This window comes from Dama dama, chromosome 15 (genome assembly GCF_033118175.1).
Source record: "Dama dama isolate Ldn47 chromosome 15, ASM3311817v1, whole genome shotgun sequence".
Lineage (NCBI taxonomy): Eukaryota > Metazoa > Chordata > Mammalia > Artiodactyla > Cervidae > Dama > Dama dama.
In genome coordinates this window covers 14,802,109-14,827,181 of record NC_083695.1, presented here as the reverse complement: position 1 = coordinate 14,827,181, position 25,073 = coordinate 14,802,109, and the positions used below count along the sequence as shown (strand labels likewise).

The window sequence follows — 25,073 nt, the reverse complement described above, 5'->3', positions numbered from 1 at the left end:
TGGGCAGTGACAGCAATGCTTAAAACCAATAACGTCCACGTGTTAACTCCTTGACTCCAGAATCCACAAAACCGGGTCCTCCTGTGCACGTATTATAGGAAGCACTTGAAGACAACAAGGACTTGGTGCTTACCAAGCTCGTAGAGGACGGAATTGCTTTTGCCTTTCCAAGAGCATTAGCGCCTGTGCAGACATAGGTTCCTTCACTTTCAAGGGAAAGGTTCTGCAACAAAAGGGATCCATTGAAAAGCAAGGAAATACTGTCACTCAGAGATTCTCCTACCATCAAGCAAGTAACATTAGGATGAGGCACACCATCGGAATAAAAACAGATATGACCCGAACGCCCTCAAGCCGAAGCCTATCTTCCAGCCAACAGGGCCTTTGGCCAGCCGGCCAGCCAGTCAGCGGGCATGGCGGGTAGCAGCGTGCCAACTTTTGGATCGCCACGGCCATAGCCCCTCTGCGGGAGGATGACCGGGGCCCCGACTCCCAACGCAGACCTGGGTTGCCTCCAAGAGGCCGGAGGGCCACTCCGCATTCGGATTGCAAGAAACAAGATGACCGTCCGGTATGCTTGGACCCCCCTACATGATATGCAACCCCCCAGCTCCACACCCTTCCCCCTCCATTCTGGGTATCCCCCCGACCCCCCACCCCACCCCACCCCCCGCACCTCAGTCGGCCCGCCCACACCCTTGCCCCCTGACACTCTCACACACACACACTCACACACTCACCCTCTGGCCTTTGGGCGGGGGCTGGGTCTTGCCTTATTAGGTAGCCAAGCGGAAGGGGACCTTTGAGACCTCGGCTGCCAAGACGTCTTGGGGACCCTACGGGGCTCTGCCAGCCCCAGGGCACCGCGTCCAGCTGGGGCCCAGGGCCCAAGGCTGACGCCCCCTCCCTTGGGAAAGCTGCTTCTTCCGCCTGGGGTCTCTCTGAGGTGGGTCAGGGACTGTGCCACTGTGTCTGTCTCGGATCGGATGCCATCCTCCCTCCCGTGTCTGCCTCCCGTTTTCTCTCCGTCAGTCGCTGTGTCTCCCTCTGTGTGTGTGTGTGTGTGTGTGTGTCTGCGCGCGGGGGCCCGTCTGTCTGTCCGCCTGCCTCTCCCTCTCGCCGTCTTCGAGTCTGTCTCTGAACCTCCGTCTCTTTCTGCCTCTGCGTCTCCTGACACCCGGCCTCCCGTCCCTTCCTCTGGCCCCGGCCTCTCACAGGTTGCTGGGGCCCTGGCTCTGGCTGACGAGCCTGCGCCGGCCGGCTTGTCTCACTTGGCGTGGGTGCGTGCGAGTGTCTTGTGTGTCTGTCCGTGTGCCTGCCTGTCGGCCGTCTGCTCTCTCAGGACGGTCCTGTGCTTGGCGGGCGGCGTGGGGGCAAGTGGGGCCTCGATAGGGCGAAGGGGTGGGGCTGACGCGCTCCTGTCGGCCGCGCTGCTGGCTCCCGGTGGGTTTGGGCACCGGGCAGGTGCGGGGCAGGATGGGCGCTCAGGGCCCCAGCTGGGCTGCGCAGGAGGTTCAGAGGCCCGCGGGCGGCGGGCAGCGGCGGGCCCGGAAGCCAGAGACCTCCGGGGCAAGCTGGCCCTGTGCAGCGAACGGGATGGGGCTGGGGGCGCCGCCCACGGTGATGGGGAGCGGGGTCGGGTCCGTAGAGGCAGGGGATGGGAGAGCGCGGAGACCTTCGTTCCCCTCCCACCGCTGCAGGCACGCCGGCACACAGGGATGCACGCCCTGTCTTTTCCTCTGGGGGGGTAGTGGGAGCCCCGCTGGCCAGGTGGGTTCTGGCAGGGTTGATGGTGGGCGGGGATCTTGCTTTTAAAAAATTTGAATAAGCAATCGGAGAGAAAACAAAAAAACAAAACGATTTTTTTCTGTGACTGCATTGGAAAGCAATTATACTTTTTTAAAAAGGAAGTACAAATAAACATTTTAACATTTCCGAAGTGAGTTTAGCGAAGGAATCGGAAACATAAAACATAAAATTTGGAGAGCACAGTAGAATAAAAAAAACCTTCATAATAAATGTACATGCTTATGAAGGTTAAAAATTATCTACGTAATTTCCATATGAAAATATGGACTTTAGGATAAGGAACATATCATGTTCCTATCATGGCAGAAATGTGAGACACAAACAAGTGTTAAAAATCTGATTGACCCCAATTTCTCTTTGGTATTAGTTAGCTGCTGCTGCTGCTAAGCCGCTTAAGTCATGTCCGACCCTGTGCCACTCCATAGATGGCAGGCCACCAAGCTCCACCGTCCCTCCGATTCTCCAGGGAAGTACAGTCGAGCGGGTTGCTATTTCCTTCTCCAATGCATGCAAGTGAAAAGTGAAAGTGAAGTCGCTCAGTAGTGTTGGAGTCTTAGCGACCCCACGGACTCAGCCTACCAGGCTCCTATGTCCATGGGATTTTTCCAGGAAGAGTACTGGAGTGGGGTGCCATTGCCTTCTCTGGGTAATAATAGTCTAATCAGTGCCCAAAACTGCAGCATCAAGCTTTACAAAAACCTGAAGAAAAAGAGTGAGAAAAGTTTTATTTGATATGGTGTTGAATTTTTTGTTCTTACTGAGAAATATTAACTATATTTTTGTTTGTTAGGTCTCCTTAGATACTATTTATTTTTAATCATGTGTGTTTCCTAGTTCATATTCTAGAGTACTCATTCTGTACCCAAAGCACATCACCAGTTGCTTATTGCATTGCATTCACTTATTTTTGTCCAAGGTCGACTGTTTGCTGAAAAACAGCAGGAGAAGGACATAAGGTGTGAGACAGGGAATGAACCAGACTAGTCAACAGCTTCCATACCGCATTGTTGCCTGACTCCTTCTCTTATTAAAGATGCTCTTTCCTTTTCTCTAGAGTCACATCTTCCTTTTATTTTCAAAATTCAACAGTTGTGAGAGTCTCAAGAAACCCCCTGGGACTTCCTTGGTGGTCCAGTGGTTAAGAATTGGCCTTGCAATGCAGGGGAGACGGTTTGATCCCTGGTCGGGGAACTAAGACCCCACATGACTTGAGGCAATGAACAGCAAGGAAGAACCTGTGTGCCACAGCTAAGTCTCAATGCAGAGAAATAAATAAATAAATGAATATTTTAAAAACAGAAACAGACTTCTAGAGTAGGTAACTTGAAAACTTTAAATATCAGTTCATTAAAAAAAACATAAAATGAAAATATTAATGATACAACAGAGAAATCATTTTCAATATATTAAGGACAAAAGACTAACATTCTTTATCTATAAAAGGCACACACACGTTAATGAGAAATTCTCAGTTGAAAAATCGGCAAAAATATGAAAATAAAATCTTTTATTCAATTTGCAAGGCCTCAAAGAGACCATACACAAAAGCAGTCATACAAATGACCCTAAAGTATTTTCAAGAATCTCTCACTACTAAGATTTCCTTAAATCTTATACTGCCAACTACTGCGAAGTAAGATGACATTTTTATAGATCCTTTCTGAAAGGCAGTTAAAAAAAAATTTATTTATTCATTTAGCTGTGCTGAGTCTTAGTTGTGACACAAGCTTCATTGTGACATGCAGTATATTTAATTGTGGCATTTGGGATCTATTTCCCTGACCAGGGATCAAACATGGACCCCTGCATTGGGAGCTTACAGTCTTAGCCACTGAACCACCAGGGAGGTCCCATGAAAAGCAATTTGATAGCATAAATCAAAGGTCTTAACAACTGCACATAGTTTTTGACCCCAAGATTTTGCTTCAACAAATACAGTTTCCTAGAAATGTATTCAAAGAAAATAATCACAAATATGAGCAAAGACGGATCTGCAAACATATTTTCATAGTGGCATTATTTGCAACTTCAGAAAAACTAATGAACTTAAATGTTCCGCAGTAAAGAATTAGTTAATAAAATATAGCACACCAAATGATGCAATATTATCAAGACATTAAATATTACTATAATGTGATAATATAAAACTAATACATAGAAATATGCCTCATATTGTTAAATCTTTACAAAGTTATCCAAATATAGTGTAACCACTTTTTAAAAGATACATATACATGCTACTACTAAGAATATTGGAAATATATACAACAAAATCCTAACAGCTGTTAGAATGAAAGGTGATTTTATTCATCTTTGTCCTTTCCTATATTTTCCACATTTTTTATAATGAGTATGTTTCGTGCTTTTAAATCAGGGGGAAAAAATGGAAATTTCAAAAGAGAGAGTGAAGGGAACTCAGAGTCCTTTAATACTAACAATGAGTTTTTATTAATAAAATACTTATTCTTCCTTTAAAAAAATTTTTTTTTCAACATAACATGCTATTATATTTATAAATGAAGGCTTAGGGAACAAATGCCTTTCTGAGTATTTGACCACAATAATTTATAGCATACATTGGCTGTTCAGTGCTGACAAAGTCTAGAAAGTAATTGCATAAAATACTTGGAGAGGAAATTGCTTTATGCTTCCGTGCTATTTATGGAAGTTAGCATCTTTGTAAAAACAGAAACTGAGAGCAATCACAACCATAGACCTTGAAATGTGGTTTCCATAAGATGTTAGCTTTGCTGCTTTAAGACCCATTAGCAACGTGGAGGGGAAAAACTGCCTGCTTTTATTTTTTTTTCCTGTTATAAAACTGTTGCATATAATTATTTTTTTACTCTTGGATCTTTAATCTTTTACTTAACCTCTACTTTTAACTTCCAAATGAACCTCTCTTGAAAATGTCCCATGAAGCACCATGCCACAATCGTCTTAAACATGCTATGTCAACTGGTAAAGCGATTTTATAAATAAATACTAAAACCAAAAATCACTGGTGGAACAACTTGGAAATTTACTAAAGCAAACTTTCTTTTCCACTTGTATCGGGCAAGGTTTTTTCCCTAAGTGACCCCCTGAATGATCCTCAATATCAGGCAGCTTTTCTACTACATTTACTATTTTACTTTAAACTGAGTTTGTAAAAATGAAAGTCTGATGTTTCTTCCCATCCTTTTATCTCTTTGCCTCAGTTCAGTTCAGTTCAGTCGCTCAGTCGTGTCTGACTCTAAAATGTCCATGGACTTCGTTCTAAAGGATGTTCTTAAAATATGAACACTGTTCAACTTCAAGGAGAAGATATTAAAAAAAACAAAACCCCTACTATTTTTCTTATCAAACTATACAAAATCACAGCATGAGCACTTTGAGATGGATACTCTCATAGGTACAAGAGATGGAATATAAACTGAAACCCTTTCTCAAGAGCTACTGGCAAGGTATTGAGAAATTAAGTCATCAGCTTGAATGACTGGTTAAAAAAAAACCGTAAAGGCCTAAAAATGTATGCATCAAGATGCCTATCACAGCTTTACTTAAAATATCAAAATATTTGAGAAACAGAAATAAAAACTATGTTCAATCTTACGAGAATGATTACATGAATGATAATGATGTAACAGGGTGTTTATTACATGACAGGAATTGCTCTTAAGACTTTTCTTGGATATTTCATATAATTATCATAATCACTCCATGAGATAAATATTACTATCTTCAATTTGCAGAGGAAAGAAACAGATAAATGTCACAGAACTAGAAAGCGGTGTTGCTGAGACTCAAAGAGAATCAGATTCTCAAACTATGCTCTTTGTCACTTCACTCCACTGGCTCCTTTTTAAATTGATTATTTATTTATTTAAAAAATTCTTAGAACGTTGTGTCAATGCTACTTTCTCCATTCATCCCCTCTCCCCCTCCCTGTGTCCACAAGTCCATTCTCTACATCTGTGTCTCCATTCCTTCCCTGCAAATAGGTTCATCAATACCATTTTTCTAGATTCCATATATATGCATTAATATACTATACTATTCTCTTTCTTACTTCACTCTGTATTAATAGGCTCTAGGTTCACAAACCTCACTAGAACTGACTCCAATTTGTTCTTTTTTACGACTAATATTCCATTGTATAAATGTACCACATCTTTATCCATTCCTCTATTAGTGGACTTCTTTCTAGGTTGCTTCCACACCCGGGCTATTGTATCTAGTGCTGCTGTGAACACTGGGGCATCTGTGTCATTTTCATTTATGGTTTTCTCAGGGTATATGCCCAGGAGTGGGGTTGCCGGGTCATATGGTAGATCTGTTCCTAGTTTGTTAAGGAATCTACACACTGTACTGTTAATAAAGAACTTTCAATGACAAGGGAAGATGTCACAATAGGATGTCAAGTGGAAAAGCGGCTACACTGTATAAACAGCGTAATCTCAATCAAGGGATATATGTTATCTAAACAGAAAGAATGAAAGAAATGAAAACCATACCAATAGCAGTGTTGGCCTCTGGTATTTTTTTTTCTTTCCTGTAGCTTTATACTAAGGAATACCTCCTAAAAGGAATATACATGCTCTTCAATGAGAATACATTTATAAAATCCTTAATTTTACATTAAAAAAAAAAAGTCTTCAATAAAAGCATCCTTCCTTTGAGGCTAGGTGACTCAGCAGCCCTACAAGACCTCCACCGACAGAATGAAGAACTCCAGGGAGCACCTGCCTCACCCATCAGCAATGCATGGTGACTGGTGTTCAATGAGGAGGCCTCGGCTGAGGCTAGGAATACAGGCCACACAGTGACGTCTACAAGAGACGTCTCTTTAGGAAGGGGACACACAAATACATGATGCAAAATATGTGTCTTCAAGTTCACCAGCCCAGGATCTGGGATTTCTGCTCCTCTTAAATTGGAGAAGGCGATGGCACCCCACTCCAGTACTCTTGCCTGGAAAATCCCATGGACGGAGGAGGCTGGTAGGCTGCAGTCCATGGGGTCTCGAAGAGTCGGACATGACTGAGCGACTTCACTTTCATTTTTCACTTTTATGCATTGGAGAAGGAAATGGCAACCCACTCCAGTGTTCTTGCCTGGAGAATCCCAGGGATGGGGTCGCACAGAGTCGGACATGACTGAAGTGACTTAGCAGTAGCAGTAAATAGGAAAAACACCACCACCACGCAGTCCTTTGATCCTGATAAAGCACTCTCTTTAACTGCAATACTTGGACATAAGACACATGAGCTTTAGCCAAGTATATACAGTTGAAAATCTCCCATAAACTGACTCACATAAACTGAGGCAAATTAGAAGTGTGTTACAGTGCAGGTTTTCACAGGGCAAGAATGTGACGACCAATCAATAGGCACAATAGTCCACAGTACCTGATCTACCTTCACAATCTTCTTAGCCTTCATATTTATATAATAATCTCCCCACAATGCTTCCAAAAGAACTTCCTTTCTGATGCCAGTTTTTTGACTGTAGATTTTGGCAAAGTGCTCAATTCTGAAAGAAAAGCAAGTGTTCACATTATTAATAACAACAGAATTAAGTATGAGTCTAGCTAGCATTTGGGTGTTTCTGTTCCAGGTACTGTTCAACGTGCTCTGAATTCATTTCAACTCTCTTACAAGGTAGGTACTAATTATCTCCCCCCTTTCACGGGAAAAGCATAATGAAGCACAAGATATCACATAGGTAACAAGTAAAGCTGGGATTCAAAGCCAAGCAGTCTCGCCCGTGTTCCTGTCCAACTTTCCCTACATTTATATGAACGAGAATTCATGATATCAATCCCTTTCTTAATTCTGCAAGCGTAAAACAAGAGGAACACTGGCCAAGGAAACAGGCTCCAGCTGTCCACTGCAACTGTGCCAACAATAAACTCTGTTTCAGTCCTTCACTGTAAGTTCCTATTGCTCATGAAGTAAATAAACCCTACAGTCAGAACCTGCCAAAAAAGGCTTTGTAGCATCCGAGATTAAACAGGAAATATATATACACTTACTTAGCTCTCTCCAGCCCTTAGAGAAACCAGTTAGCAGCAAGTCTGCTCTACTGCAAACCCCAGCCAAATGGGAGCAGTCACCAGACAAATAAGGATGCTGTATATTACACTATCGGCAGTGTCTGGATAAAGGACCCCCCAAAAAAATACTTTTTGCAGGGAACAGTATGTTCCTACACAATCTAAGCTTTGAGTTCAACTCTCAAAGTACTAGTAACTTATAAGACACCTGCTGTATTTTCCAAAGCATCCAAGGGTTAACTATAACCAAGGGTTAACTATAACCAAGTCCAATTGGCTGACATTCTCTTATGATTGGGAGCAATGAAAAGCTGGAGAAGTGGAAGTTGATAATTATGGTTGGAACCAGAAATATGAACAGCACCAGGCAGCAACTTAGAAGCAAAAAGAGACACTACAGAAACTACTGAAGATTAAAATCCCAGTGCCCCCTCTCACTGAGAGTCACAGGAGAGAAAAATACCCAATCAGGAAGCAAAATTCATATCACATGGTTATAAGCCATCAACGTTCTGAAAGAGCTGGCCTCAAGGGTCCATCCCATGCAAAGTAATTCACTATTTAAAGCTTCATTTCCCATTTGATCCAAAAGACATTAACTTAGTAGAGGTCTTAAAATTTTTTTCTAACAGTTTAGTTTCTATTATATTATTTATAACTTTTCTATGTCAACTTTTATATATTTTATATTTATTTATATAAGTTTATAGTGATATTATGGAGAAGGCAATGGCAACCCACTCCAGTACTCTTGCCTGGAAAATCCCATGGATGGAGGAGCCTGGTAGGCTGCAGTCCATGGGTTCTCGAAGAGTCAGACATGACTGAGCGACTTCACTTTCACTTTTCACTTTTATGCATTGGAGAAGGAAATGGCAACCCACTCCAGTGTTCTTGCCTGGAGAATCACAGGGATGGGGTTGCACAGAGTCGGACACGACTGAAGTGACTTAGCAGCAGTAGCATAGTGATATTAAAATATAAACTATATTATTATGCTATATATAAATAAGTTTATACATTTACATGTTATACTGTTTCATACAAAACTTTTTATATAAGATTATAAATAAATTTGTATACACAACATGTATATAACGGGGCATCCCTGGTGGCTAAGATGGTAAAGAATCCGCCTGCAATGCAGGAGACACAGGCTCGATCCTTGGGTTGGGAAGATCCTCTGGAGAAGGGAATGGCAACCCACTCCACTATTCTTGCCTGGAGAATCCCCTGGACAGAGGAGCCTGGCGGGCTACAGTCCATGGGGTCGCAAAGAGTCGGACACGAGTGCACAACTCATGTATATAACAATACATAATTTATATATAATTTATGTATGTTGTTGCTTGCTCATTCATGAATTTTTTTTCCTAATGAAATTTCCTTTTTCAAAAAAAACAGTATCTCCTCAACAAGGGGTACAAATACTTAATGTCACTTACTGTTCTGATCAGGCACATTCTATTCATGCTTCTAGGATTTTTTTTTTTTAATGTTGATTTGTGCTTTCCAGACTGTTACATTTTCTGTTATCTTTTACAACATGTCAGATATGTGTTCTATTTTTAACTCACAAAGTGGTAAACAAACTCTCGAAAACACTAAAACTGCTATAGAATCATAAATTAAAGCACTTGCCCATCTGCTTATAGGTCACTGACTCCACCCTTTTCTAGTCTGTCATTTCTATACACATACCTACACATAAAGACACTTATAAATCTTTGAAAATCTTGCTCTTCATACTTTACCTTCTTTTTCATCCCATTTACCACAAAAGTTGCTTATCAACATCAAACCTTTCTCCACTATTGCTCGGTGCTTTTATTCCTTTATCTGTCATTAGTTATAATGAAGCTTCTAGCAGGACTTCTCCATTCTTGAGTTCTGTTTTAATTCACTTCCTCTACTGAGTAACTTCAAACAGGATTCTCAGAAAAGATCTGCAGAACATGTTTTCCAGGACTTCACTGACCCATCAATCTTTGGCCAGTCCTCCTTAATGAGGATGTGGCCACATATGAAATTACTGGGCCACATATGCTTTTGAGTCCAGGGCACCCAACGGGCTAATATTAATTGCAGGATTCTAAGATGCTGTGGCATGAAGAACTACTAGGAAGTGCTTTTCGTCATCTTCTCTTTCCTGTCCCTGTTGAATAGGGTTGGGCCTCAGCTGTTTACCTTAACTAGAAACTATTAACAGATCGTTGTTGCCATCTACTCAAGCCACTGTGTTGCTGCTTTTTCAGAGCAGATTCTCCTGGAGTAACAACTATTAACAGGACAAATTTAGGCCATATGGCCACTAGTTACACTTCTTAATCCTACATGAGAGTTCATAGAAACATTTTCTAAATTCTGAAATGTGCTCATTTCCACGTTTTGTGACACATGGAGTTCCCTATTCACTGACATTTTAGAGGAAAATTGGAAGGAAAGGGTCTCCAGTGCTTTCATTTCCAACACCCTTTTCCCATAAGTTAACATGTCAACTAGCTGAGAACAGGCACTAGCAGATCTCCAAAGATGACGTTGTCTAATACAGGGGAATTGATCTATTGACTGAAAGTAAGTGAAAAACGTTTCAAGTTGTGAAGGATACTGAAGTTCCCCTGATTTCATTCATTCAAATCTCTCCCCATTCCTTCTTCCATGATCAACTCCCCCTAATTCGTGAGATTTAGACTAAAATTCACATAGAACATTCAAATATTTATGAAAATAAGTACTAGAAAAGGAGAAGCCCCCACCTTGTGGCTCACTAACAAAATGCTTACAAAGTAAGAAATCAATAGGTCTGACTTGCTTCTGTAACTGAAGGAATCACTGAACGTTCTAGCTCAAAGAAACTCTTAGACTTTATCTTAGACCTACATTATTATTTTTCAAATGAAGAAACTGAGGACCAGAAAGTTGATAACTACATATGAAAACTGTACAACTACATATGAATACTACAAATGTTCAGGTTTGTTAACTTCCATTTTCACTATAATCCATTATCTGAATGTATTTAAGTCTGATACGATCTTTATAGCAAACCAAGGAATCTATAATTTATGACAAACTAACACAAAAAAATTACAGTATTATAATTTATTATGCCGCCCCAGGCAAATGTGTTCAGTCAAAATGAAGTTGAAGAGTAAGTTCCTGTAAAAAGGGAGATGGGAAATAACCAACGTTGGTTTTGCCTGGTCCCTTATTCCTGGTTCTATTATCCCCACAAACTGTATGAAAAGTTAAGCCCACAACTAAAGTAAATTTCATTATATCCCACAACTGTTTATCCAAGTTGAAGGCATTTTTTCTCAAGGTAAAAAAATTCTTTGAATTTTCTGATTCCACGGGTAAGCAATGGTTGTGGTTAGAAATGTAATCAATTACCTACACATTCAAAACTGCTATCACTCCTACTTGGCCTGAGCATGTACATACCCAGAAGGGCAATGAGAGGAAACAAGGGTGCCAATATTCCACAGTGAAGATCCCACAGAAGTACCATGGTAAGAAAGCATGAATTTCAGTGCCAGGCAGTCTTTTAAACTTAACAACAGCTCTGCCACTCAGTGGCTGGGTAATGTTTAAGAAATCATCACATCATCTTCACTGCAGCATTACTGACAATAGCCAAGGTATGCAAACAACATAAGTGTCCATTCACAGATGAAAGGATAAAGATGACGTGGTGTGCGCGTGCGCACACACACATGAATAGTATTCAGCCATAAAAAAGAACGCAAACTTGTCATGTGCAACAACATGGATAGACCTCGAGAGCATTAGGAGATACGTCGGATGGAGAAAGATAAGAACAAATACTGCGTGATCTCACTTACACATGTAGAAGCTTTAAAAAACAAAACCAAAAAGCAAGCATCTTACAGATACAGAGAACAGACTGGTGGTTGCTAGAGGCAAGGAGTAGAGGGTTGGCAAAATGATTGAAGGGGGTCAAAAGGTACAAACCTCCAGTTATAAAATAAGTCATAGGATGCAATGTATATAGCATGGTAAGTAAAGTTAGTAACATTGCATTGTGTAACTGAAAGTTCTTAAGAGTCAAAGTTAAAAATCCTCATCACACACACACACACACACACACAAATTTTCGAACTATGTAGTGTGATGGAAATTACTTACTGTAGTGATCATCTATATACAAATATAAACAAATATTTACACAATATGTACAAAGATAGAGTACGTTGTATACTTGTAATCAATATAATGGTATATGTCAATTATACCTGAACAAAAACAAAGTGGGCAAAGAACATGAAAAGACATTTCACCCAAGAGGATACATAGATGACAAATCAGCTCATAAAAAGGTTCAACCTCAGAAGCTGTTAGGACAACGCATATTAAAACCATAAAAGCACATTAGTATATACCTAGCAGAATGGCTAAAAAAGAAAAAACAGAAATACTGATGATACCAAATGAGGGTTAAGATGTGGAGAAATGGGTCACCACACATTGCTGGTGGGAATGTGGTACACCTACTCTGGAAGAATTTGAAGGTTTCTTTAAAAATCAAACATATAACAACCCTAGGACTCAGCAAATGCACTGCCAGGCATTCATCCCAGAGAAATGAAAACTTATGTCCACATAAACACCTACACATGAATGCTTACAGCAGTTTTACTCAGAGTAGCCCCAAACCAGAAAAAACCCAGATGTCCTTCAATGGGTAAATATTTAAACAAACTGTGGTACAACCAATACTATGGAATAGGACTAGACAATGAAAAGGAAACACCCAGTGATGCATGCAACAATTTAGATAAGTCTCCAGAAAATGATGCTGAAAAAAATCCAATCTAGATAACATTCTATGTTGTTCAAGTGCATTTCTATAACATTCTTGAAGTGATAAGTTATAGAAATGAAGGACAGTTAGTCGTTAAGGAGGAGCTGTGACTGGGACGGAAGTAGGTGTTGCTATGTTAGTGCAACGCGAAGGTGCTCTGTGGTGATGGATTATATCAATGTTAATAGCTCAGCTGTGATGTTACACTACAGTTCTGGCGTAGGTGACCAATCTTATTTCCTACCTCAGAGAGAAAACGGAATCTACTGTTCAAAGATCCTGCAGGCTCCCCATCATCCAACTTGTAAGTCCATCTCTACAAACACTGCTGGTTCTCCTCCTTCCGTGGCAGGGCAGGAGCATTCCACCTGTACCGTGCCCGACTGTCTCTTTAGGGAGCTGGATCCACTGACCCAGACTTTCTCACTGCTCTACCTTTATCATTTCCTTCCTGTAGCAAACAAACATTCTCAACGTGGCCTCATCAATGGTGCCCCACTGTCTTGAAAAAGACATTTCAAACCTCCACACATGGCATACAGGATTCACCAGAATCTAAAGTATTCCTTTCTATTCCCATCTCTTATCACTACTGTCCTTGATCTAGTTCTTCACTTGTAACCAATAATTTACATTCTTTGAATGGAACTTGCACTGTGTTTTTCTTTCCTTTCTATAATGACTCTGTATATCTTATTTCTTCTGTCTTGAAGGCCTTGGCCGTGACTCTCCCCTGGAACACATTACCTTTCTTCCATCTCAAGACTCCTATTATAAGACTCTCCCTAACTCTCCCCTTCTTACTGACCCATTCTGGGTGAGGCAGGCCTCATTTATGTTCTCAAATCACATTTAGGGTTTGTCTTATTGTTCCCCAAACATCTTTTACGTGTTTTTCTCTCCTACCCCACTGTGAGATCTTTGAAGATAGGGACTCTGACCTGTCTTTATATTCACAATTCTTAGCATGATGTAAACCTTCAAGAACTCATTTATTCAACATACATTATGGTAATGTCTGCTGAGTAAATAAATGAATGAAAGCTCTGGTAAAATTTCACCCAAATACAGGTAATAAAAAAACCCATCGGGATGGGGAATACATGTAAATCCATGGCTAATTCATGTCAATGTATGACAAAAAACCACTACAATATTGTAAAGTAATTAGCCTCCAACTAATAAAAATAAATGAAAAAAAAAAAACTGATGAGTAAAAAAAAAATAAATACAAAAAACCCAAAGAGTTCCTAATATTGGCTTCACTTAAAAACCCAACCACAAGACTTTAAACAAGAAAACATTGAGAACTACTGTCCAAGTTTTCTATTAGAGGATGCCCGCAGGAGATGGAGGCGACTGCTGAGATGATGCTAGCTCTATCGCCTCTGCTGCAGTATGATGACTCCAACACATTTAAGTCGACTTTCTGCAGCAAAGCCTCATACTCAACCTAGCAACTTCCTTACAACTCTCCTTTGAGCCACAGTTTTTAAAGTACTGAAATAAAGGATAAAATACCTGTTCTAATAAATTCTTGAGGTGAGAATAGGCCTCCTGTGGGGTCAATTTCAGTTCCACTATCAAGCGATCTATCTTACTGATCACTAAAACCAGACGGATGTTTTCGAGCCAGGCTTGCTGCAGAACTGCCTGTGTCTGATTAAAACTGAAAAGAAAATGTAAAGCTCATGATTTAAATTAAAGCACATTAGAAAATCCTGATTAATAAGTAGCTTATTTTCATGCTCCTTTATCACATACAACTCAGACCATGCCAATCAGACACAGGTATTCATTAGATAGTCAAAAATATATAACACAGAAGCAAAGAACTGCAGGCAGGAAATTGTTCTTGCCTTTATGGAACAGACAATTTATTTAAGAAGGATAAAGTAAAAAATTGTGTATAAGATAGTAAGAGTTTTGTGAAATTAAACACACACAAGAACACACACAGTTTGTTGAATGATCATTAAAAAAAAAAAAAACCCACTCATGCTGTAACACACAGGTGGAAAAACAGAGTATGTCCCCAGAAGCTCCTTGTGTACACTTTCCTGATGATAAACCACTTCTTAGCATTAACCACTATTTAGCTACTTTGAAGTCACGTCTGTTAATTTAACTTAACTTGTCAGGACACCCAGCACACTACATAGACCAAGGTTTTGCTTCTCTAGATGTAGGACCTGTGTGCTTACAGTCAGTCAGAGTAGTTACAGGATAAGTACAGCACGTCTTCCTGGAATGATCAGATTTTCTCCATTTCTACAAGAAAACCTCATTTCATTGTGCTCTGCTTTACTGTGCATCATAGATGTTGTTTTTCCTTTTTTTTTTTTTTAAAACAAACTGAGGGTTTGTGCAACTCTGCATCAAGCAAGTCTATTGGTGTTCCAATAGCATTTGTTCACTTTTTGTTGTTCTGTCAGATTTCCGTAATTCTCATGATACTTTACAGTTTTCATAATTAATACAGTTGTTGTGATCTGCCATCAGTGATCTTTGATGTTACTATTACAACTCAATGAAGGGTCAGAAATGATTAAGTATTTTTTGGCAATAGAGTATTGTTTTAATCAAGGTATGTACATTTTTGTAGACATAATGCTATGGCATACTTAAGAGACTTCAGTATAGTATAAACATAACTTGGTTCACTGGGGAACCAAAAAAATTCACGTGACCTGCTTTACTGCAACATTCACTTTACCGCAGTGGCTCAGGACCAAACCTGAAATATCTCCGAGGTATGCCTGAAATGTAAGCATTTTACTCTTCCTTTTAAAAATCATTAAAACAAACGATGGTATGATAAGAAGTAGGACACAAAGGTGACAACATTTTTAAAGAAAAACCATAAGGTTTCAAAGAAAAATTATTTTAAAAACTGAGATTAGAAAGCCACTCTGAGTTTCATGCTGACCAGAGCTGTATGTTTACTCTGGCCTTAGGGAGAACTATTTGAACTTTGGTGGGAAAGGTAAGAAAGTGCAGATTAAGAATCTGGAAGAGGAAGAGAGGGGAGGAAGGGAGAGAGTGTGTGTGTAAGGGTGAGGGGGCCCACAGACTGAGTAACCAACAGAAGAGACTCTCCCACGTAGGGGAGAAGCAGCTCAGAATTTCCCTGTCAACAACCCCTCACAGTTGAGAGACTCTTTCACTGGAGGAAAGCCCCCAGGCCCCCCTACATGCCTCATTTCCACTGAGTCTGCCTCCCAGAGAATACCACAGACATGTCAAAGTACCTTAAAGTCATTCTCTCTAACATCCCTTCAGAACTCGGGTGACTTAACTCCACCACAGACTGGGAACACTATGGAACGTGAAATGGAAAACTAGCTTTCTGATGTCACAGAAACGTCTAAAGTGCCACAACATCATTGATGGTCAGTGCCTCCTCTCCCCTTGCCTTCTCTAACTAGTTAAACATTTCCAGGCTACCTGCGGGCAGATGCCTTCCACAGCGTCCACTATGACGATGCACCCGTCACAGATGTGAACAGCCGTGGACACTTCTGAGGAGAAACCCACGTGGCCTAGAGAGTCTATTAGGTTAATCAGGTACTCCTCATCGCCTGAAATGAGATTTGAAAACACATATTGAGTAGTGCAGGTATGCAACCCTCCTCCTCAGGCAATTGAGAGCAGGAGAGCTTCTAAGAAATGACTAAAGAAAAGCTCTGTCACATAAAACAGAAGCTGGGAGGTTCTCGAAATCATTCAGCATTTTCATAGCCCAACCCTTCATTTCATTTTAGCTTTCATGCTAAAGCTCCCAAAAGTGAAGACATTTACCCAAGGTCACAAAAGCAGTCACAAGTCAGAAACGTACCCAGGTCTATCTATCAGCTTAGTCACTTCCTGTAAAGGTCCCAGGTGCCTCTAGACTTTGCAACTGGGGAAACAACACTTGTCTGTTCATGTGGCTCAGAATCAGAAACCCTGGAGCGAGAAAAGGCTGATGTTCACTGCCTGGAACCCATGTAAATGTCCTAAGCCTCTACAATCTACTTGGAAATTCTCTATGTTCATATGACCCTAGACAGAAAGTCAGAGATCAAGGACCAACTATGTTTCACTCAATTTCACACTGCTAATATGTGCCATCATCGTAAAGCACAGGGCCTGCTGTCAGAGTCACTGAAAGAGGAATAGTGGTACACTTTTGTCTGAGGCTTACACACAAATACACACAATTGAAGATGAGAGGCTTGAACATGCTTAAAAGTTGACAGCACCAGGACACAGGAAGTAAGTCCAGAGCACAAGCCTTTCACAGTGACAGCAGGCAAGCAAAGATACTAACTATATTACACTGAGGGGTAGTAGCAAACAGCTGAGAGAATTTTCCTTTTCTCTGTAAAACAGAATGGACAAATGTCTGCTGAGTTTGTGGGAGAGGGACTGAGAGGTGGACTCGAAGAGAAAAGAGGGTTTAAGAGAGCTCCAGTGGGAGAGAATGAGCAGGGTCTGACAGAGGACACACGGAAGTCTGCCAGTAGCCAACGACTAGCCCAGCCCAAGGGTATGAGGAAGATATGTGGAGTCAGCTCTACCAAGGGTTAGAGTTTTACTGGGAGGACAGGAGGCCAAGACAGCAGATACACTGAGGGCCTCAGTGAGACTGTCAGGAAAAGACAAGTCTGGATATTAGGAAGCAGAGATGAAATGAAGGATGCCAGTGGGGCGCAAGAGACTGAAGGTCTTCCTGAAGTCAAGTGCGTCCCTCGTTACACAGGTGAGAGAGCTGGAAAAGTAAAGATCATGGAGAAGGGAGTATTTAGATGGGAAATATTAGAGGACCCGTAAGGGGTGATATTAAAATGCAGAAGGCAGCCATGCTAGTGGGTGGGTGAAGTAGAGGGGTACACATCACTACTGTTGAGAAGCCAAGCTCAAGCTGTTGGAAGAGGTCATTTTTCAGACACAGGAAAAGCTACCTTGGTGGATTTGAGTAAAAAGGAAAATGATGAACCAGTTGCCAAAGTCACTAATAAATGGTGACCGGGGACTGTAACTGGAAGCTGAGGTGGTGAGAAGGAGTGGAGAATAACTAGATAGACACTAAGAGTCTCGAAGGAGATGGAGTTTTAAAGCAACGGTGGAAGAACTAAACTCTGAACCAGAACCAGGGCACAAGGAGAAGGGTGATCCCATGTTCTCACCCAGGGACAGACAGAGTACGACAGAATAAACAGCACTCAGTCAAAAAGAGGACAAGAGAGCAATGACTAGAAAATAGCCAGGCAGGGGGAGGAGGGAAAACTGAGGATGGAGGGACACAAGTTTACCTTGGGAAGTTTTCAGAGAAAGGTGTGGGCAGGAAGCGAATAGTGAGGGCTTGAGCGCAGGTATGAGAAACACGGGGACAAGATGACTGAGAGGCCAGATCACGTGACCTCCATTTTGGGCAGTGACCAAAGACAACAGAGATGGGGGTGATGCCACGAGAGATGCCCTTAAGGAGCCAGAGCAACCCCTGGTGGACAGCAGAGAATTTCACTGAAGGGGGAATCAGTGGTGGCCTGGACTGAATGACTTTTGAGAGACTCCTGGTCCAAATAAACAGGTTGGAAATGTATTAATAGTTATTTGGTTCCCAGGACCCCTGAAGTAGGAAATGGCTACCCACTCATTATTCTTTCCTGGAAAATCCCATGGACAGAGGAGCCTGGAGTGTTACAATCCATGGGATCACAGAGAGTCGGACACGACTGAGCACGCATTCATTATGCACGACTACTGCCACATGCTAACTACTCTGTCTCTGGGAAGGTCTCTTAATCTCTCTGAACTCCGCTTTGCACACATGTAAAATGAGGAGTATCTCCATTTCCCAGGATTGCCATGAGGGTTAAACAAAATCACGCAGATGAGACATACAGCTCATAATCAAACCATGGTGCACCCATCTTCTCAGATCTTGCATCATCTGAATGCTTCACAAAGTAAAGCATTCATTATCTTTAGAGGAAAAAAATCTGACCTTTAGTCAAACTAGGCACAATGGAACCCCATCCTCCAAGCCTGGTCCCAAGGGAAAAGGACAGTGATCAGAAACACAAGTGAATGCATACGTGTCTGGAAGTGACAGTAGCTACTGGTATGTGCTGGCCTCGTGTGCATCTGGATGGCGTGAGTCAGTGTCCCCAGGGCCCAGGCTTTGAGATGAAGACCAGAGGGCCACAGAGCTGAGACCCTCTACTCGCCCATAACCGCAGACCCCTATGGAGGTGTTCGCTTGGTGGCACAGATGGTAAAGAATCTGCCTGCAATGTGGGAGACCCAGGTTTGAGCCCCAGGTAAGGAAGATCCCTTAGAGGAAGAAATGGCAACCCACTGCAGTATTTTTGCCTGCAGAATTCCCATGAACAGAGGGGCCTGGCAGGCTACAGTCCATGGGGTCACAAGGAGTCAGACACAACTTAGCGACTAACACTTTCACTTCCTGGAGGTGTTTACAGAGGGGTGAACTTACAAGTGGACCTGTCTGCAGACAGCCTCCACATCCTTGGTCTCCACATTTGGAGCACATCTAAGCTACAGTATGGCTGCCTCTTGGGTAAACACCCCCTGAACCAGGCTGTCAGCTAGCACATATGCCTGAAGTACAAGCTGAAAGGCTGTTAGTGAAAGCCCACTACAGTTTGCTCTATACTGTACCATTTTCTAATAATTGCCAGTTTTTTTAAAAACTAGATTAGTTTACCAAAAATCTTGATGCCTTTTTTTGAAAACAAAACAAAACAAAACAGAAAAACACAGGGCATCTGTCAGTTGGAGCTAAAAACCACTAGCCACCATCCGGGTAGAGGGGTGTTTCACGGGTGGATCGAGTTTACTCTCTGGCTCACAACAGTCCCATCCAGACTGCCTCATTCATGTAGAGGTGCTGACGCCAGCACCACACCAAGAACTAATGATACAGTACTGAATAATCAAGTGAAACTCCTGTTGGAATAAGTAGTTAACTCTTTGGGCTGGGGGGGGGGGATTTAAGTTAGATACCTACCTCACAGCTTGCAAATACACACATACACATGCACAGTTATGACAGGATTCAATGTGAAAAAACAGAATAACTAGGGGTAAAACTAGAGCAATTTTTATTTCAATCTTGTGTTTTACTGTAAATTTTCTACAACACAAATAAAACTTGTAAATTTTAAAAAAATTTGTAAAAAGATGAATAGAATGAAACCTTCATTTGAGAAGTTCTGTGATAGCAATTATTTGTTCACAGGTATAAAGAATGGCTACAGAGTAGAAGTGACAATAGGCCTTTTGAGACTACTTACAGAACAGTCCATGAACTTCTAAACTCTTCAAGTTCATAAAAATAAAGAGAGATAGGAAAAAAACTGACCACAGAGCCATTTGCTGGATCACAGAATTAGCATATACTCTTTAAAATATGAGAGGTAGTTTTTTAAAAATTAAGGCATTACTTTAAATACATTGGGATTTCATGTACCTAAGAGCTTCAAAACCGTTTTAAAGACTGACCTCAAAGAGAAGAGTCAGGCCCCACACAGCACAACCCTTGGTGCTAGTGTTAGAGACATGACACTGAAGGATAAACCACAGGCCAGGCCGTCAGGGAAATGAAATACATCTTTATTACTTTATTCTACTTATCAAAATTCACATGCTGTGTAAAATTTTCAAATAGTACAAAATAAATATTTTGAAAACTGTGAGTTTTCATATAATCCAGCCCCTGATAATTATGGTTAAGGTTTTGGTATACAGCCTTCCAGACACCTTCATCTACATACTTAATATATTCTTATCATCAAAACACATTTGTGTCTTATAAGTATTTATTTTGCAACTTGCTTTTTGTCTCTGACTTTATCTTTTCTCTATAATCACACAGTTGTTGGAACAGCTGCACAGCACTTCACAGCATGGATGTGTCAGTCTACTTAACTATTTTCCAAAGACAGACACTAAGGCATTCTTTTCATTGATACAGACATTAGGGTGAATATCAATGAACATATATCTCACATGCTCGTACGGCTATGTCTGTCGGACAACTCCCTAAAAGTATTACTGTCAGAGTGGCATCCTATCTGCGGATAAAAGCTACAGTGACCATGGCAATGCAGAGCCAAGTAAATAAGACTCCAGAGCTAACAGGCAAGCCAGAAGACAAAGCGAGGATCCAGCGAGGAAATGGGACGATAAGACTGAGCCAGGGTCCTGTGACTCCAGACCTTCCCAGAGAAGATATCGCCACAAGCACCTGGGTGGACGGGGGCAGGTGTGAACTGCAAGTGCTTCTGCCCTCAAGCCAGTCAGAGGTCCCCATCTGTACCCAAGTCTGGACAGCCTGACTCTGATCTGAAAATAGATCATCTGGAAAGGCCAGAAGAAGTTTGTGGAAGGTAAAGCAAAAAACCCTGAGGCGTGAAACTGATTTGGAAAGAGAAACGAAGACACAAAAGATACGAAACCACTGTTCTGTAAAACGCAGACGGACGTACCTTCCGCATAATGCCGGGAGATGGCACTGGATTTCATAGTGATCCCTCGGACCTGTTTGTCTTCTCTGCTGTCCATGTACCTCAACTGCAAAAACGCAACCTTAACATTAAAACGAACTGATGTGGACTTTTGTTTTAAATATTAAAATTTTTAGGCTTATTATTGCTGTGAAGTTGTTCATTAGGTCCCACTATTATTACTTTTTAAATCTCTGCAGCATTTTTCTTGCCTAGTATCATGTATTTCTTTCTCCTTTCCTTTTTCCTTGATCAGTTTCTAGATATTTATCAGTTTTAATGCAAGATAATAATACAATGTCTACATTGCTAGTAATTCTTTTTAAATTAACAGATTTTCTTTTTAGAGCAATTTTAAATTTCTAGAATAACTGGAAAGTAAAGAGGTTCCTAAGTACTTCTACACACAGTTCCCTCCCTGTTATTTACATCTTACATTGTGTGCCGTGTGGTACATGTTACAATCAATGAACCAATATCAATACATTACTATCAATTAAGGTCTATAGTTTACATTAGGATTCACTCTTATTAATTTATGCTTTATTATTTCATCTACTTACAGTAGAGTTATTGTACTCGTTCTAACTTCTCAAGTAGGAAAAATAAAAGCATTTTATTACTTTATTCCCCCCAGTTTTTTAAGCCTCCTCTAGACAGTATCCTGGGCCAATTTCCTGGGGACCCAACCTGCCTCACAGGCCCCATTCTTCCTTTAGTATCTCCGGTCTACTTTTCAAATTCAATTTTGTTTCTCCATCTCCTCTTCTCTGTATTACCAATCACTGGATAAATCCTGCTGACTATATCTTAAATTCACTGAAGGAAGGAATATCTTTATTTTTCTACTACAAATAAATCATTCTAAGTCCTTTCAATTCACAACAAGAAACAAAGGTCTAAATTTCCTAAAACACAATTTTCCTCATGACCCTCATACTTCAGAAGCCTTCTTTTGGTACTCAGGTTAGCCTTCAAGATAGTCATAATCTGATACAGTTTTTTGTACCAGCATAGTTTTCTTTCTCAGTAATTGCTAGGCAGATGTTCCACTCAAATCAAGTGCAACCCACAAATTAGACTTTATCCATTTTATCCACATTATTTCCTGCTGCGAAGCATCTATTCCACCTGTGAAATCTGTCACAATCGTGCCAGGTTATCATCTGACCTGCTGCAAAAACTCATTCTTGCACTTATAAAATATTAATATAAACTAATATAAAAGCAATACAGAAATAATTTTTTCTCAACAATCTATTTTATTTTGCTAAATGAACTGCCAGTCTCTTAGATGCATGAACTATGCTCTAAACTTTTGGGATCTTTATGAATACAACAAATGCTTCATCACATTGGAGATTTGCTAACACTTACTGAAATGCAAGTATATATCAAATATAATAACATACCTTGCCTGCCAGGCGGCTGGAGAATATTCCATTGCTAGATATAAGACAGTCAGCCAAAGTAGTTTTTCCTGTTCAAGTAACAATATTAATTTAAATAGACTTCTTTTCTTAAAGGGGGAGGTAGGTAGATTGCATCCACATATTTAACATTTAACCATAAGAACTGCTTTACCAAGTATTTCCTATTTACCTACAGTACGTGAAAGAAGACACAATGAGCATTTTAACTAGACTTTTGAACAGTGCACTGTCTGGAAGGGCAAAGATTCTAGCACTCTACAGTGCTATAATCTGTATCTCCAACCCTGTGGATCAACCTTACTTTAAAAGCTGTCCAATAACTTTTTTTTTTATTGAGGCATACTTTATACAGGGGCTTCCCTCATGGTTCAGTGGTAAAGACTGCCTGCCAATGCAGGAGATGTGAGTTCAATCCCTGGGGGGTGAGGAAGATCCTCTGGAGAAGGAAATGGCAATCCACTTCAGTATTACTGCCTGGAGAATCCCAAGAACAGAGGAGTCTGGCAGGCTACAGTCCAGGGGTTGCCAAGTCAGATACGGCTGAGCGACTAAACAACATCAACCCTTATCCTAGCGCCTTGCTGGCAGGAAGGGGTCTTTAAGATACAGCATAGCCTATCTCTTCACTTTTGTCTCCTCCTCCCTCACTTTCAGGATGGTACATAGGTTTTATTTTACACTCCCACCTCCTATCATTTTGCTGTGACTGGGTGAACAAAAAGCAGTTTGAAACCCAAGAGCAGGCTTAGCAGGAGGCGATGCTGTGGCATGAAAGCAATGTTTGTCGGGAGCTAAACACCATGGATCAGCCCACCTTGCCCTCTTGTGTCCCAGCCTCTGGTCACATATATTTCTTTCTCCCCTTCTGACACTATTCCCACTTGAAATGAGTGTCCCCATCTGCCATCCTGAATCACCCTTCAGGGTTCATCTCTAATACTAATTATGCTATAAAGCCTTTTCTTAACCCATTCCTAGCTTCCTGACTCTCCAGCTCTCTCAACCCTTATCATCTACTTCGTGCCTGTCTCACTTTGTGTTGCCTCAACCCCCAAATCACCTCTACAGTTGAGGGGGTGCCCTGTTCATAAATTTCTACCATCTGACATACAGCGCAAAGAACCCTGAACTTAGAACACAGGTTCTGAGAATATTAAGACTACAGACGTGTTACATTAGAAAGCCATTTCAAAAATACTTGATAGTTTAACAAAAACTCAACTTCTCATTTAAAAACCAACACTGTATACTATCTAGAAGAACACCAATCCCTAGTTGGCCGTGTTCTACCACATCAAACTTTTAAAAGAAATAAGACTTGCACCTTAGCATCACTCCAATGACACGTGTGGAGACACACCCCCTTAATTACTGAAAACAAGCTATTTAGAAAGGGCTCCCACGCACAGAGTCGTACACGACTGAAGCGACTTAGCAGCAGCAGCAGCTTACCATGGTCTACGTGAGCCAAAACACAGATATCCCGAATGTTAGCAGTGTTTTTTTGGAGCTGAATCATCTTATGCAAACTATTGAGCACCACGGTCACTTATTTCCTGTGACTAAAAATTAAAGACGTATTACAAATGACTAAAGATCGGGACAATAAAAAAGGGTTTTTAATACTAGGAACTGACAAGATATCTAAAGTTTCTTCAAGTAAAAATTCAACGACCCGCTTATTAAAGTCAGATACCCACCCAGACATAAGTCCAATTTGAGCACTTCAGCAACTACTGTACTACGACTGTGGATTTTAGCCATCCTTCCGGATCTGCGATGAATCACAGAGCTCCTTAGGGCTGGGTGCCCAGTGACATCGGGAACTCTGCCCTGTACTCTCGGCTGGGGTGAATTTCTCCAGGTCAGTGATGACGTATCGCAACGGTCGTAAGCAGGAGAGAAGATGCTGACACCTCTCCTTCCGCTCCTCGATCTTTTTCCAAGTCCCTCCTCCTGTCACTCCCGCTTGCTTTCACTGGAGGGGAAACATTCAGCTTGATGACTGCTACGAAGCCCGAATAAAGATTTGGGTCATGTGCTTGTTTGCTGAGCAAGTGCAACGAACGTCTTTCATTTCTTCCCACATTGGGGAAAAGAAAAAATAAACCCTCATCGCCACCTTCCCCTCTTCACCACTCCCTTCTTTTGAGGATTCCGGGTCCACACTGAAAAGCAGTCGGGCGCGAGCGGACACTTAAGCTCGGCGGCAGCCGCTCCCAGCCCGGGTTCGCCGCCGCGGCGCCCCGGCACCGCCTGGAGCTGCCAGAGGAGGACGCCCAGCGCCCTGCGGGCCCGCACTCACCGGCTCCCGCCGCCCAATCAGTCCCGCTCGCACCCGGGCGCCGACCACACCACGCAACTCGCAGGCGCCCACAACTAGGTGTCTCCCAAAAGCCCGCGCGCCGGGGGCGGGGCTAGCGACGCACGACCTTTGACCCGCGCGCGTCTCT

The 25,073-nt window shown here is 41.6% G+C and overlaps 1 long non-coding RNA gene across 3 annotated transcripts; it reads right to left on the bottom strand.

The window, feature by feature from the left end:
* Positions 1-1,890: 1,890 nt before the first annotated feature.
* Positions 1,891-25,003, bottom strand: LOC133069988 (uncharacterized). 3 transcript variants are annotated; one of them, XR_009696048.1, is made up of 6 exons: positions 24,926-25,003; positions 24,073-24,182; positions 22,600-22,667; positions 21,170-21,254; positions 7,200-7,323; positions 1,891-2,508 (listed from the first exon to the last, which is right to left on the bottom strand). It is a non-coding gene; the product is annotated as an uncharacterized LOC133069988 (long non-coding RNA). The 3 variants fall into 3 exon arrangements; XR_009696047.1 differs by lacking the exon at positions 24,926-25,003 and adding an exon at positions 24,321-24,915 and having other exon boundaries at positions 1,892-2,508; XR_009696046.1 differs by lacking the exons at positions 24,073-24,182; positions 24,926-25,003 and adding an exon at positions 24,321-24,915 and having other exon boundaries at positions 1,893-2,508.
* Positions 25,004-25,073: the final 70 nt, after the last annotated feature.